The sequence below is a fragment of the Cnephaeus nilssonii genome (genome assembly GCF_951640355.1).
Source record: "Cnephaeus nilssonii genome assembly, chromosome: 18".
NCBI classification, from domain to species: domain Eukaryota; kingdom Metazoa; phylum Chordata; class Mammalia; order Chiroptera; family Vespertilionidae; genus Cnephaeus; species Cnephaeus nilssonii.
In genome coordinates this window covers 56450637-56467762 of record NC_137089.1, presented here as the reverse complement: position 1 = coordinate 56467762, position 17126 = coordinate 56450637, and positions in this window count along the sequence as shown.

Here is a 17126-nt window from a genome sequence, read left to right as displayed (position 1 = left end):
AGCTATATACACTTGTCTTTCAACTGTTTTACAGTTGAATACTACTTTTCAGTGAATTCTAGGGGGTTGAAACACTGTTTTCTTGTGAAGTAACTCTATTTCAAGGATTTCTGTAGTGTACAACATCCTTTCTAGACTAGAGACTTACATTTTGCTGTCTTTTACACTTGTTCTCTCACTATTCTGTGATATTCATTAGTATTTGCTCTGAATGACTACTGATTTCTAGCTGTTTCCTATAATCGGCCTTCTTTTCTACTTGTGGGACTTCACCACATGTAGAAACAACTTTATACACTCTTCTCTGAACTTGCGAAGCTATATAAACTTGTCTTTCAACTGTTTTACAGTTAAATACTACTTTTCAGTGAATTCTGGTGGTTTGAAACACTGGTTTCATGTGAACTAACTCTATTTCAAGGATTTCTGCAGTGTACAACATCCTTTCTAGACTAGAGACTTACATTTTGCTGTCTTTTACTCTTGTTCTCTCACTATTCTGTAATATTCATTACTATTTGCTCTGAATGACTACTGATTTCTAGCTGTTTCCTATAATGGGCCTTCTGCTCTACTTGTGGGACTTCACCACATGTAGAAACAACTTTATACACTCTTCTCCGGACTTGCGAAGCTATATAAACTTGTCTTTCAACTGTTTTACAGTTGAATACTACTTTTCAGTGAATTCTAGAGGGTTGAAACACTGTTTTCTTGTGAGGTAACTCTATTTCAAGGATTTCTGTAGTGTACAACAACCTTTCTAGACTAGAGACTTACATTTTGCTGTCTTTTACACTTGTTCTCTCACTATTCTGTGATATTCATTAGTATTTGCTCTGAATGACTACTGATTTCTAGCTGTTTCCTATAATGGGCCTTCTTTTCTACTTGTGGGACTTCACCACATGTAGAAACAACTTTATACACTCTTCTCTGAACTTGCGAAGCTATATAAACTTGTCTTTCAACTGTTTTACAGTTAAATACTACTTTTCAGTGAATTCTGGTGGTTTGAAACACTGGTTTCATGTGAACTAACTCTATTTCAAGGATTTCTGCAGTGTACAACATCCTTTCTAGACTAGAGACTTACATTTTGATGTCTTTTACACTTGTTCTCTCACTATTCTGTGATATTCATTAGTATTTGCTCTGAATGACTACTGATTTCTAGTTGTTTCCTATAATGGGCCTTCTTTTCTACTTGTGGGACTTCACCACATGTAGAAACAACTTTATACACTCTTCTCTGAACTTGCGAAGCTATATAAACTTGTCTTTCAACTGTTTTACAGTTAAATACTACTTTTCAGTGAATTCTGGTGGTTTGAGACACTGGTTTCATGTGAACTAACTCTATTTCAAGGATTTCTGCAGTGTACAACATCCTTTCTAGACTAGAGACTTACATTTTGCTGTCTTTTACACTTGTTATCTCACTATTCTGTAATATTCATTACTATTTGCTCTGAATGACTACTGATTTCTAGCTGTTTCCTATAATGGGCCTTCTGCTCTACTTGTGGGACTTCACCACATGTAGAAACAACTTTATACACTCTTCTCCGGACTTGCGAAGCTATATAAACTTGTCTTTCAACTGTTTTACAGTTAAATACTACTTTTCAGTGAATTCTGGTGGTTTGAAACACTGGTTTCATGTGAACTAACTCTATTTCAAGGATTTCTGCAGTGTACAACATCCTTTCTAGACTAGAGACTTACATTTTGATGTCTTTTACACTTGTTCTCTCACTATTCTGTGATATTCATTAGTATTTCCCCTGAATTACTACTGATTTGTAGCTGTTTCCTATAATGGGCCTTCTGCTCTACTTGTGGGACTTCACTACATGTAGAAACAACTTTATACACTCTTCTCTGAACTTGCGAAGCTATATACACTTGTCTTTCAACTGTTTTACAGTTGAATACTACTTTTCAGTGAATTCTAGAGGGTTGAAACACTGTTTTCTTGTGAAGTAACTCTATTTCAAGGATTTCTGTAGTGTACAACATCCTTTCTAGACTAGAGACTTACATTTTGCTGTCTTTTACACTTGTTCTCTCACTATTCTGTGATATTCATTAGTATTTGCTCTGAATGACTACTGATTTCTAGCTGTTTCCTATAATCGGCCTTCTTTTCTACTTGTGGGACTTCACCACATGTAGAAACAACTTTATACACTCTTCTCTGAACTTGCGAAGCTATATAAACTTGTCTTTCAACTGTTTTACAGTTAAACACTACTTTTCAGTGAATTCTGGTGGTTTGAAACACTGGTTTCATGTGAACTAACTCTATTTCAAGGATTTCTGCAGTGTACAACATCCTTTCTAGACTAGAGACTTACATTTTGCTGTCTTTTACTCTTGTTATCTCACTATTCTGTAATATTCATTACTATTTGGTCTGAATGACTACTGATTTCTAGCTGTTTCCTATAATGGGCCTTCTGCTCTACTTGTGGGACTTCACCACATGTAGAAACAACTTTATACACTCTTCTCCGGACTTCCGAAGCTATATAAACTTGTCTTTCAACTGTTTTACAGTTGAATACTACTTTTCAGTGAATTCTAGAGGGTTGAAACACTGTTTTCTTGTGAAGTAACTCTATTTCAAGGATTTCTGTAGTGTACAACATCCTTTCTAGACTAGAGACTTACATTTTGCTGTCTTTTACACTTGTTCTCTCACTATTCTGTAATATTCATTTCTATTTGCTCTGAATGACTACTGATTTCTAGCTGTTTCCTATAATGGGCCTTCTGCTCTACTTGTGGGACTTCACCACATGTAGAAACAACTTTATACACTCTTCTCCGGACTTGCGAAGCTATATAAACTTGTCTTTCAACTGTTTTACAGTTGAATACTACTTTTCAGTGAATTCTAGAGGGTTGAAACACTGTTTTCTTGTGAAGTAACTCTATTTCAAGGATTTCTGTAGTGTACAACATCCTTTCTAGACTAGAGACTTACATTTTGCTGTCTTTTACACTTGTTCTCTCACTATTCTGTGATATTCATTAGTATTTGCTCTGAATGACTACTGATTTCTAGCTGTTTCCTATAATCGGCCTTCTTTTCTACTTGTGGGACTTCACCACATGTAGAAACAACTTTATACACTCTTCTCTGAACTTGCGAAGCTATATAAACTTGTCTTTCAACTGTTTTACAGTTAAATACTACTTTTCAGTGAATTCTGGTGGTTTGAAACACTGGTTTCATGTGAACTAACTCTATTTCAAGGATTTCTGCAGTGTACAACATCCTTTCTAGACTAGAGACTTACATTTTGCTGTCTTTTACACTTGTTATCTCACTATTCTGTAATATTCATTACTATTTGCTCTGAATGACTACTGATTTCTAGCTGTTTCCTATAATGGGCCTTCTGCTCTACTTGTGGGACTTCACCACATGTAGAAACAACTTTATACACTCTTCTCCGGACTTGCGAAGCTATATAAACTTGTCTTTCAACTGTTTTACAGTTGAATACTACTTTTCAGTGAATTCTAGAGGGTTGAAACACTGTTTTCTTGTGAAGTAACTCTATTTCAAGGATTTCTGTAGTGTACAACATCCTTTCTAGACTAGAGACTTACATTTTGCTGTCTTTTACACTTGTTCTCTCACTATTCTGTGATATTCATTAGTATTTGCTCTGAATGACTACTGATTTCTAGCTGTTTCCTATAATGGGCCTTCTTTTCTACTTGTGGGACTTCACCACATGTAGAAACAACTTTATACACTCTTCTCTGAACTTGCGAAGCTATATACACTTGTATTTCAACTGTTTTACAGTTAAACACTACTTTTCAGTGAATTCTAGTGAGTTGAAACACTGTTTTCTCGTGAAGTAACTCTATTTCTAGGATTTCTGTAGTGTATAACATCCTTTCTAGACTAGAAACTTACATTTTGATGTCTTTTACACCTGTTCTCACTCAATTCTATGATATTCATTAGTATTTCCCCTGAATTACTACTGATTTGTAGGTGTTTCCTATAATGGGCCTTCTGCTCTACTTGTGGGACTTCACTACATGTAGAAACAACTTTATACACTCTTCTCTGAACTTGCGAAGCTATATACACTTGTCTTTCAACTGTTTTACAGTTGAATACTACTTTTCAGTGAATTCTAGAGGGTTGAAACACTGTTTTCTTGTGAAGTAAGTCTATTTCAAGGATTTCTGTAGTGTACAACATCCTTTCTAGACTAGAGACTTACATTTTGCTGTCTTTTACACTTGTTCTCTCACTATTCTGTGATATTCATTAGTATTTGCTCTGAATGACTACTGATTTCTAGCTGTTTCCTATAATCGGCCTTCTTTTCTACTTGTGGGACTTCACCACATGTAGAAACAACTTTATACACTCTTCTCTGAACTTGCGAAGCTATATAAACTTGTCTTTCAACTGTTTTACAGTTAAATACTACTTTTCAGTGAATTCTGGTGGTTTGAAACACTGGTTTCATGTGAACTAACTCTATTTCAAGGATTTCTGCAGTGTACAACATCCTTTCTAGACTAGAGACTTACATTTTGCTGTCTTTTACTCTTGTTCTCTCACTATTCTGTAATATTCATTACTATTTGCTCTGAATGACTACTGATTTCTAGCTGTTTCCTATAATCGGCCTTCTTTTCTACTTGTGGGACTTCACCACATGTAGAAACAACTTTATACACTCTTCTCTGAACTTGCGAAGCTATATAAACTTGTCTTTCAACTGTTTTACAGTTAAATACTACTTTTCAGTGAATTCTGGTGGTTTGAAACACTGGTTTCATGTGAACTAACTCTATTTCAAGGATTTCTGCAGTGTACAACATCCTTTCTAGACTAGAGACTTACATTTTGCTGTCTTTTACACTTGTTCTCTCACTATTCTGTAATATTCATTACTATTTGCTCTGAATGACTACTGATTTCTAGCTGTTTCCTATAATGGGCCTTCTGCTCTACTTGTGGGAGTTCACCACATGTAGAAACAACTTTATACACTCTTCTCCGGACTTGCGAAGCTATATAAACTTGTCTTTCAACTGTTTTACAGTTGAATACTACTTTTCAGTGAATTCTAGAGGGTTGAAACACTGTTTTCTTGTGAAGTAACTCTATTTCAAGGATTTCTGTAGTGTACAACATCCTTTCTAGACTAGAGACTTACATTTTGCTGTCTTTTACACTTGTTCTCTCACTATTCTGTGATATTCATTAGTATTTGCTCTGAATGACTACTGATTTCTAGCTGTTTCCTATAATGGGCCTTCTTTTCTACTTGTGGGACTTCACCACATGTAGAAACAACTTTATACACTCTTCTCTGAACTTGCGAAGCTATATAAACTTGTCTTTCAACTGTTTTACAGTTAAATACTACTTTTCAGTGAATTCTGGTGGTTTGAAACACTGGTTTCATGTGAACTAACTCTATTTCAAGGATTTCTGCAGTGTACAACATCCTTTCTAGACTAGAGACTTACATTATGATGTCTTTTACACTTGTTCTCTCACTATTCTGTGATATTCATTAGTATTTCCCCTGAATTACTACTGATTTGTAGCTGTTTCCTATAATGGGCCTTCTGCTCTACTTGTGGGACTTCACTACATGTAGAAACAACTTTATACACTCTTCTCTGAACTTGCGAAGCTATATACACTTGTCTTTCAACTGTTTTACAGTTGAATACTACTTTTCAGTGAATTCTAGAGGGTTGAAACACTGTTTTCTTGTGAAGTAACTCTATTTCAAGGATTTCTGTAGTGTACAACATCCTTTCTAGACTAGAGACTTACATTTTGCTGTCTTTTACACTTGTTCTCTCACTATTCTGTGATATTCATTAGTATTTGCTCTGAATGACTACTGATTTCTAGCTGTTTCCTATAATCGGCCTTCTTTTCTACTTGTGGGACTTCACCACATGTAGAAACAACTTTATACACTCTTCTCTGAACTTGCGAAGCTATATAAACTTGTCTTTCAACTGTTTTACAGTTAAACACTACTTTTCAGTGAATTCTGGTGGTTTGAAACACTGGTTTCATGTGAACTAACTCTATTTCAAGGATTTCTGCAGTGTACAACATCCTTTCTAGACTAGAGACTTACATTTTGCTGTCTTTTACTCTTGTTATCTCACTATTCTGTAATATTCATTACTATTTGGTCTGAATGACTACTGATTTCTAGCTGTTTCCTATAATGGGCCTTCTGCTCTACTTGTGGGACTTCACCACATGTAGAAACAACTTTATACACTCTTCTCCGGACTTGCGAAGCTATATAAACTTGTCTTTCAACTGTTTTACAGTTGAATACTACTTTTCAGTGAATTCTAGAGGGTTGAAACACTGTTTTCTTGTGAAGTAACTCTATTTCAAGGATTTCTGTAGTGTACAACATCCTTTCTAGACTAGAGACTTACATTTTGCTGTCTTTTACACTTGTTCTCTCACTATTCTGTGATATTCATTAGTATTTGCTCTGAATGACTACTGATTTCTAGCTGTTTCCTATAATCGGCCTTCTTTTCTACTTGTGGGACTTCACCACATGTAGAAACAACTTTATACACTCTTCTCTGAACTTGCGAAGCTATATAAACTTGTCTTTCAACTGTTTTACAGTTAAATACTACTTTTCAGTGAATTCTGGTGGTTTGAAACACTGGTTTCATGTGAACTAACTCTATTTCAAGGATTTCTGCAGTGTACAACATCCTTTCTAGACTAGAGACTTACATTTTGCTGTCTTTTACACTTGTTCTCTCACTATTCTGTAATATTCATTACTATTTGCTCTGAATGACTACTGATTTCTAGCTGTTTCCTATAATGGGCCTTCTGCTCTACTTGTGGGACTTCACCACATGTAGAAACAACTTTATACACTCTTCTCCGGACTTGCGAAGCTATATAAACTTGTCTTTCAACTGTTTTACAGTTGAATACTACTTTTCAGTGAATTCTAGAGGGTTGAAACACTGTTTTCTTGTGAAGTAACTCTATTTCAAGGATTTCTGTAGTGTACAACATCCTTTCTAGACTAGAGACTTACATTTTGCTGTCTTTTACACTTGTTCTCTCACTATTCTGTGATATTCATTAGTATTTGCTCTGAATGACTACTGATTTCTAGCTGTTTCCTATAATGGGCCTTCTTTTCTACTTGTGGGACTTCACCACATGTAGAAACAACTTTATACACTCTTCTCTGAACTTGCGAAGCTATATAAACTTGTATTTCAACTGTTTTACAGTTAAACACTACTTTTCAGTGAATTCTAGTGAGTTGAAACACTGTTTTCTCGTGAAGTAACTCTATTTCTAGGATTTCTGTAGTGTATAACATCCTTTCTAGACTAGAAACTTACATTTTGATGTCTTTTACACCTGTTCTCACTCAATTCTATGATATTCATTAGTATTTCCCCTGAATTACTACTGATTTGTAGGTGTTTCCTATAATGGGCCTTCTGCTCTACTTGTGGGACTTCACTACATGTAGAAACAACTTTATACACTCTTCTCTGAACTTGCGAAGCTATATACACTTGTCTTTCAACTGTTTTACAGTTGAATACTACTTTTCAGTGAATTCTAGAGGGTTGAAACACTGTTTTCTTGTGAAGTAAGTCTATTTCAAGGATTTCTGTAGTGTACAACATCCTTTCTAGACTAGAGACTTACATTTTGCTGTCTTTTACACTTGTTCTCTCACTATTCTGTGATATTCATTAGTATTTGCTCTGAATGACTACTGATTTCTAGCTGTTTCCTATAATCGGCCTTCTTTTCTACTTGTGGGACTTCACCACATGTAGAAACAACTTTATACACTCTTCTCTGAACTTGCGAAGCTATATAAACTTGTCTTTCAACTGTTTTACAGTTAAATACTACTTTTCAGTGAATTCTGGTGGTTTGAAACACTGGTTTCATGTGAACTAACTCTATTTCAAGGATTTCTGCAGTGTACAACATCCTTTCTAGACTAGAGACTTACATTTTGCTGTCTTTTACTCTTGTTCTCTCACTATTCTGTAATATTCATTACTATTTGGTCTGAATGACTACTGATTTCTAGCTGTTTCCTATAATCGGCCTTCTTTTCTACTTGTGGGACTTCACCACATGTAGAAACAACTTTATACACTCTTCTCTGAACTTGCGAAGCTATATAAACTTGTCTTTCAACTGTTTTACAGTTAAATACTACTTTTCAGTGAATTCTGGTGGTTTGAAACACTGGTTTCATGTGAACTAACTCTATTTCAAGGATTTCTGCAGTGTATAACATCCTTTCTAGACTAGAGACTTACATTTTGCTGTCTTTTACACTTGTTCTCTCACTATTCTGTAATATTCATTACTATTTGCTCTGAATGACTACTGATTTCTAGCTGTTTCCTATAATGGACCTTCTGCTCTACTTGTGGGACTTCACCACATGTAGAAACAACTTTATACACTCTTCTCCGGACTTGCGAAGCTATATAAACTTGTCTTTCAACTGTTTTACAGTTGAATACTAATTTTCAGTGAATTCTAGAGGGTTGAAACACTGTTTTCTTGTGAAGTAACTCTATTTCAAGGATTTCTGTAGTGTACAACATCCTTTCTAGACTAGAGACTTACATTTTGCTGTCTTTTACACTTGTTCTCTCACTATTCTGTAATATTCATTTCTATTTGCTCTGAATGACTACTGATTTCTAGCTGTTTCCTATAATGGGCCTTCTGCTCTACTTGTGGGACTTCACCACATGTAGAAACAACTTTATACACTCTTCTCCGGACTTGCGAAGCTATATAAACTTGTCTTTCAACTGTTTTACAGTTGAATACTACTTTTCAGTTAATTCTAGAGGGTTGAAACACTGTTTTCTTGTGAAGTAACTCTATTTCAAGGATTTCTGTAGTGTACAACATCCTTTCTAGACTAGAGACTTACATTTTGCTGTCTTTTACACTTGTTCTCTCACTATTCTGTGATATTCATTAGTATTTGCTCTGAATGACTACTGATTTCTAGCTGTTTCCTATAATGGGCCTTCTTTTCTACTTGTGGGACTTCACCACATGTAGAAACAACTTTATACACTCTTCTCTGAACTTGCGAAGCTATATAAACTTGTCTATCAACTGTTTTACAGTTAAATACTACTTTTCAGTGAATTCTGGTGGTTTGAAACACTGGTTTCATGTGAACTAACTCTATTTCAAGGATTTCTGCAGTGTACAACATCCTTTCTAGACTAGAGACTTACATTTTGATGTCTTTTACACTTGTTCTCTCACTATTCTGTGATATTCATTAGTATTTCCACTGAATTACTACTGATTTGTAGCTGTTTCCTATAATGGGCCTTCTGCTCTTCTTGTGGGACTTCACTACATGTAGAAACAACTTTATACACTCTTCTCTGAACTTGCGAAGCTATATACACTTGTCTTTCAACTGTTTTACAGTTGAATACTACTTTTCAGTGAATTCTAGAGGGTTGAAACACTGTTTTCTTGTGAAGTAACTCTATTTCAAGGATTTCTGTAGTGTACAACATCCTTTCTAGACTAGAGACTTACATTTTGCTGTCTTTTACACTTGTTCTCTCACTATTCTTTGATATTCATTAGTATTTGCTCTGAATGACTACTGATTTCTAGCTGTTTCCTATAATCGGCCTTCTTTTCTACTTGTGGGACTTCACCACATGTAGAAACAACTTTATACACTCTTCTCTGAACTTGCGAAGCTATATAAACTTGTCTTTCAACTGTTTTACAGTTAAATACTACTTTTCAGTGAATTCTGGTGGTTTGAAACACTGGTTTCATGTGAACTAACTCTATTTCAAGGATTTCTGCAGTGTATAACATCCTTTCTAGACTAGAGACTTACATTTTGCTGTCTTTTACACTTGTTCTCTCACTATTCTGTAATATTCATTACTATTTGCTCTGAATGACTACTGATTTCTAGCTGTTTCCTATAATGGACCTTCTGCTCTACTTGTGGGACTTCACCACATGTAGAAACAACTTTATACACTCTTCTCCGGACTTGCGAAGCTATATAAACTTGTCTTTCAACTGTTTTACAGTTGAATACTAATTTTCAGTGAATTCTAGAGGGTTGAAACACTGTTTTCTTGTGAAGTAACTCTATTTCAAGGATTTCTGTAGTGTACAACATCCTTTCTAGACTAGAGACTTACATTTTGCTGTCTTTTACACTTGTTCTCTCACTATTCTGTAATATTCATTTCTATTTGCTCTGAATGACTACTGATTTCTAGCTGTTTCCTATAATGGGCCTTCTGCTCTACTTGTGGGACTTCACCACATGTAGAAACAACTTTATACACTCTTCTCCGGACTTGCGAAGCTATATAAACTTGTCTTTCAACTGTTTTACAGTTGAATACTACTTTTCAGTTAATTCTAGAGGGTTGAAACACTGTTTTCTTGTGAAGTAACTCTATTTCAAGGATTTCTGTAGTGTACAACATCCTTTCTAGACTAGAGACTTACATTTTGCTGTCTTTTACACTTGTTCTCTCACTATTCTGTGATATTCATTAGTATTTGCTCTGAATGACTACTGATTTCTAGCTGTTTCCTATAATGGGCCTTCTTTTCTACTTGTGGGACTTCACCACATGTAGAAACAACTTTATACACTCTTCTCTGAACTTGCGAAGCTATATAAACTTGTCTATCAACTGTTTTACAGTTAAATACTACTTTTCAGTGAATTCTGGTGGTTTGAAACACTGGTTTCATGTGAACTAACTCTATTTCAAGGATTTCTGCAGTGTACAACATCCTTTCTAGACTAGAGACTTACATTTTGATGTCTTTTACACTTGTTCTCTCACTATTCTGTGATATTCATTAGTATTTCCACTGAATTACTACTGATTTGTAGCTGTTTCCTATAATGGGCCTTCTGCTCTTCTTGTGGGACTTCACTACATGTAGAAACAACTTTATACACTCTTCTCTGAACTTGCGAAGCTATATACACTTGTCTTTCAACTGTTTTACAGTTGAATACTACTTTTCAGTGAATTCTAGAGGGTTGAAACACTGTTTTCTTGTGAAGTAACTCTATTTCAAGGATTTCTGTAGTGTACAACATCCTTTCTAGACTAGAGACTTACATTTTGCTGTCTTTTACACTTGTTCTCTCACTATTCTTTGATATTCATTAGTATTTGCTCTGAATGACTACTGATTTCTAGCTGTTTCCTATAATCGGCCTTCTTTTCTACTTGTGGGACTTCACCACATGTAGAAACAACTTTATACACTCTTCTCTGAACTTGCGAAGCTATATAAACTTGTCTTTCAACTGTTTTACAGTTAAACACTACTTTTCAGTGAATTCTGGTGGTTTGAAACACTGGTTTCATGTGAACTAACTCTATTTCAAGGATTTCTGCAGTGTACAACATCCTTTCTAGACTAGAGACTTACATTTTGCTGTCTTTTACTCTTGTTCTCTCACTATTCTGTAATATTCATTACTATTTGCTCTGAATGACTACTGATTTCTAGCTGTTTCCTATAATGGGCCTTCTGCTCTACTTGTGGGACTTCACCACATGTAGAAACAACTTTATACACTCTTCTCCGGACTTGCGAAGCTATATAAACTTGTCTTTCAACTGTTTTACAGTTGAATACTACTTTTCAGTGAATTCTAGAGGGTTGAAACACTGTTTTCTTGTGAAGTAACTCTATTTCAAGGATTTCTGTAGTGTACAACATCCTTTCTAGACTAGAGACTTACATTTTGCTGTCTTTTACACTTGTTCTCTCACTATTCTGTGATATTCATTTCTATTTGCTCTGAATGACTACTGATTTCTAGCTGTTTCCTATAATGGGCCTTCTTTTCTACTTGTGGGACTTCACCACATGTAGAAACAACTTTATACACTCTTCTCTGAACTTGCGAAGCTATATAAACTTGTATTTCAACTGTTTTACAGTTAAACACTACTTTTCAGTGAATTCTAGTGAGTTGAAACACTGTTTTCTCGTGAAGTAACTCTATTTCTAGGATTTCTGTAGTGTATAACATCCTTTCTAGACTAGAAACTTACATTTTGATGTCTTTTACACCTGTTCTCACTCAATTCTATGATATTCATTAGTATTTCCCCTGAATTACTACTGATTTGTAGGTGTTTCCTATAATGGGCCTTCTGCTCTACTTGTGGGACTTCACTACATGTAGAAACAACTTTATACACTCTTCTCTGAACTTGCGAAGCTATATACACTTGTCTTTCAACTGTTTTACAGTTGAATACTACTTTTCTGTGAATTCTAGAGGGTTGAAACACTGTTTTCTTGTGAAGTAAGTCTATTTCAAGGATTTCTGTAGTGTACAACATCCTTTCTAGACTAGAGACTTACATTTTGCTGTCTTTTACACTTGTTCTCTCACTATTCTGTGATATTCATTAGTATTTGCTCTGAATGACTACTGATTTCTAGCTCTTTCCTATAATCGGCCTTCTTTTCTACTTGTGGGACTTCACCACATGTAGAAACAACTTTATACACTCTTCTCTGAACTTGCGAAGCTATATAAACTTGTCTTTCAACTGTTTTACAGTTAAATACTACTTTTCAGTGAATTCTGGTGGTTTGAAACACTGGTTTCATGTGAACTAACTCTATTTCAAGGATTTCTGCAGTGTACAACATCCTTTCTAGACTAGAGATTTACATTTTGCTGTCTTTTACACTTGTTCTCTCACTATTCTGTAATATTCATTACTATTTGCTCTGAATGACTACTGATTTCTAGCTGTTTCCTATAATGGACCTTCTGCTCTACTTGTGGGACTTCACCACATGTAGAAACAACTTTATACACTCTTCTCCGGACTTGCGAAGCTATATAAACTTGTCTTTCAACTGTTTTACAGTTGAATACTAATTTTCAGTGAATTCTAGAGGGTTGAAACACTGTTTTCTTGTGAAGTAACTCTATTTCAAGGATTTCTGTAGTGTACAACATCCTTTCTAGACTAGAGACTTACATTTTGCTGTCTTTTACACTTGTTCTCTCACTATTCTGTAATATTCATTTCTATTTGCTCTGAATGACTACTGATTTCTAGCTGTTTCCTATAATGGGCCTTCTGCTCTACTTGTGGGACTTCACCACATGTAGAAACAACTTTATACACTCTTCTCCGGACTTGCGAAGCTATATAAACTTGTCTTTCAACTGTTTTACAGTTGAATACTACTTTTCAGTTAATTCTAGAGGGTTGAAACACTGTTTTCTTGTGAAGTAACTCTATTTCAAGGATTTCTGTAGTGTACAACATCCTTTCTAGACTAGAGACTTACATTTTGCTGTCTTTTACACTTGTTCTCTCACTATTCTGTGATATTCATTAGTATTTGCTCTGAATGACTACTGATTTCTAGCTGTTTCCTATAATGGGCCTTCTTTTCTACTTGTGGGACTTCACCACATGTAGAAACAACTTTATACACTCTTCTCTGAACTTGCGAAGCTATATAAACTTGTCTTTCAACTGTTTTACAGTTAAATACTACTTTTCAGTGAATTCTGGTGGTTTGAAACACTGGTTTCATGTGAACTAACTCTATTTCAAGGATTTCTGCAGTGTACAACATCCTTTCTAGACTAGAGACTTACATTTTGATGTCTTTTACACTTGTTCTCTCACTATTCTGTGATATTCATTAGTATTTCCCCTGAATTACTACTGATTTGTAGCTGTTTCCTATAATGGGCCTTCTGCTCTACTTGTGGGACTTCACTACATGTAGAAACAACTTTATACACTCTTCTCTGAACTTGTGAAGCTATATACACTTGTCTTTCAACTGTTTTACAGTTGAATACTACTTTTCAGTGAATTCTAGAGGGTTGAAACACTGTTTTCTTGTGAAGTAACTCTATTTCAAGGATTTCTGTAGTGTACAACATCCTTTCTAGACTAGAGACTTACATTTTGCTGTCTTTTACACTTGTTCTCTCACTATTCTGTGATATTCATTAGTATTTGCTCTGAATGACTACTGATTTCTAGCTGTTTCCTATAATCGGCCTTCTTTTCTACTTGTGGGACTTCACCACATGTAGAAACAACTTTATACACTCTTCTCTGAACTTGCGAAGCTATATAAACTTGTCTTTCAACTGTTTTACAGTTAAATACTACTTTTCAGTGAATTCTGGTGGTTTGAAACACTGGTTTCATGTGAACTAACTCTATTTCAAGGATTTCTGCAGTGTACAACATCCTTTCCAGACTAGAGACTTACATTTTGCTGTCTTTTACACTTGTTCTCTCACTATTCTGTAATATTCATTACTATTTGCTCTGAATGACTACTGATTTCTAGCTGTTTCCTATAATGGGCCTTCTGCTCTACTTGTGGGAGTTCACCACATGTAGAAACAACTTTATACACTCTTCTCCGGACTTGCGAAGCTATATAAACTTGTCTTTCAACTGTTTTACAGTTGAATACTACTTTTCAGTGAATTCTAGAGGGTTGAAACACTGTTTTCTTGTGAAGTAACTCTATTTCAAGGATTTCTGTAGTGTACAACATCCTTTCTAGACTAGAGACTTACATTTTGCTGTCTTTTACACTTGTTCTCTCACTATTCTGTAATATTCATTACTATTTGCTCTGAATGACTACTGATTTCTAGCTGTTTCCTATAATCGGCCTTCTTTTCTACTTGTGGGACTTCACCACATGTAGAAACAACTTTATACACTCTTCTCTGAACTTGCGAAGCTATATAAACTTGTCTTTCAACTGTTTTACAGTTAAATACTACTTTTCAGTGAATTCTGGTGGTTTGAAACACTGGTTTCATGTGAACTAACTCTATTTCAAGGATTTCTGCAGTGTACAACATCCTTTCTAGACTAGAGACTTACATTTTGCTGTCTTTTACACTTGTTCTCTCACTATTCTGTAATATTCATTACTATTTGCTCTGAATGACTACTGATTTCTAGCTGTTTCCTATAATGGGCCTTCTGCTCTACTTGTGGGACTTCACCACATGTAGAAACAACTTTATACACTCTTCTCCGGACTTGCGAAGCTATATAAACTTGTCTTTCAACTGTTTTACAGTTGAATACTACTTTTCAGTGAATTCTAGAGGGTTGAAACACTGTTTTCTTGTGAAGTAACTCTATTTCAAGGATTTCTGTAGTGTACAACATCCTTTCTAGACTAGAGACTTACATTTTGCTGTCTTTTACACTTGTTCTCTCACTATTCTGTAATATTCATTTCTATTTGCTCTGAATGACTACTGATTTCTAGCTGTTTCCTATAATGGGCCTTCTGCTCTACTTGTGGGACTTCACCACATGTAGAAACAACTTTATACACTCTTCTCCGGACTTGCGAAGCTATATAAACTTGTCTTTCAACTGTTTTACAGTTGAATACTACTTTTCAGTGAATTCTAGAGGGTTGAAACACTGTTTTCTTGTGAAGTAACTCTATTTCAAGGATTTCTGTAGTGTACAACATCCTTTCTAGACTAGAGACTTACATTTTGCTGTCTTTTACACTTGTTCTCTCACTATTCTGTGATATTCATTAGTATTTGCTCTGAATGACTACTGATTTCTAGCTGTTTCCTATAATGGGCCTTCTTTTCTACTTGTGGGACTTCACCACATGTAGAAACAACTTTATACACTCTTCTCTGAACTTGCGAAGCTATATAAACTTGTCTTTCAACTGTTTTACAGTTAAATACTACTTTTCAGTGAATTCTGGTGGTTTGAAACACTGGTTTCATGTGAACTAACTCTATTTCAAGGATTTCTGCAGTGTACAACATCCTTTCTAGACTAGAGACTTACATTTTGATGTCTTTTACACTTGTTCTCTCACTATTCTGTGATATTCATTAGTATTTCCCCTGAATTACTACTGATTTGTAGCTGTTTCCTATAATGGGCCTTCTGCTCTACTTGTGGGACTTCACTACATGTAGAAACAACTTTATACACTCTTCTCTGAACTTGCGAAGCTATATACACTTGTCTTTCAACTGTTTTACAGTTGAATACTACTTTTCAGTGAATTCTAGAGGGTTGAAACACTGTTTTCTTGTGAAGTAACTCTATTTCAAGGATTTCTGTAGTGTACAACATCCTTTCTAGACTAGAGACTTACATTTTGCTGTCTTTTACACTTGTTCTCTCACTATTCTGTGATATTCATTAGTATTTGCTCTGAATGACTACTGATTTCTAGCTGTTTCCTATAATCGGCCTTCTTTTCTACTTGTGGGACTTCACCACATGTAGAAACAACTTTATACACTCTTCTCTGAACTTGCGAAGCTATATAAACTTGTCTTTCAACTGTTTTACAGTTAAATACTACTTTTCAGTGAATTCTGGTGGTTTGAAACACTGGTTTCATGTGAACTAACTCTATTTCAAGGATTTCTGCAGTGTACAACATCCTTTCTAGACTAGAGACTTACATTTTGCTGTCTTTTACTCTTGTTCTCTCACTATTCTGTAATATTCATTACTATTTGCTCTGAATGACTACTGATTTCTAGCTGTTTCCTATAATCGGCCTTCTTTTCTACTTGTGGGACTTCACCACATGTAGAAACAACTTTATACACTCTTCTCTGAACTTGCGAAGCTATATAAACTTGTCTTTCAACTGTTTTACAGTTAAATACTACTTTTCAGTGAATTCTGGTGGTTTGAAACACTGGTTTCATGTGAACTAACTCTATTTCAAGGATTTCTGCAGTGTACAACATCCTTTCTAGACTAGAGACTTACATTTTGCTGTCTTTTACACTTGTTCTCTCACTATTCTGTAATATTCATTTCTATTTGCTCTGAATGACTACTGATTTCTAGCTGTTTCCTATAATGGGCCTTCTGCTCTACTTGTGGGACTTCACCACATGTAGAAACAACTTTATACACTCTTCTCCGGACTTGCGAAGCTATATAAACTTGTCTTTCAACTGTTTTACAGTTGAATACTACTTTTCAGTTAATTCTAG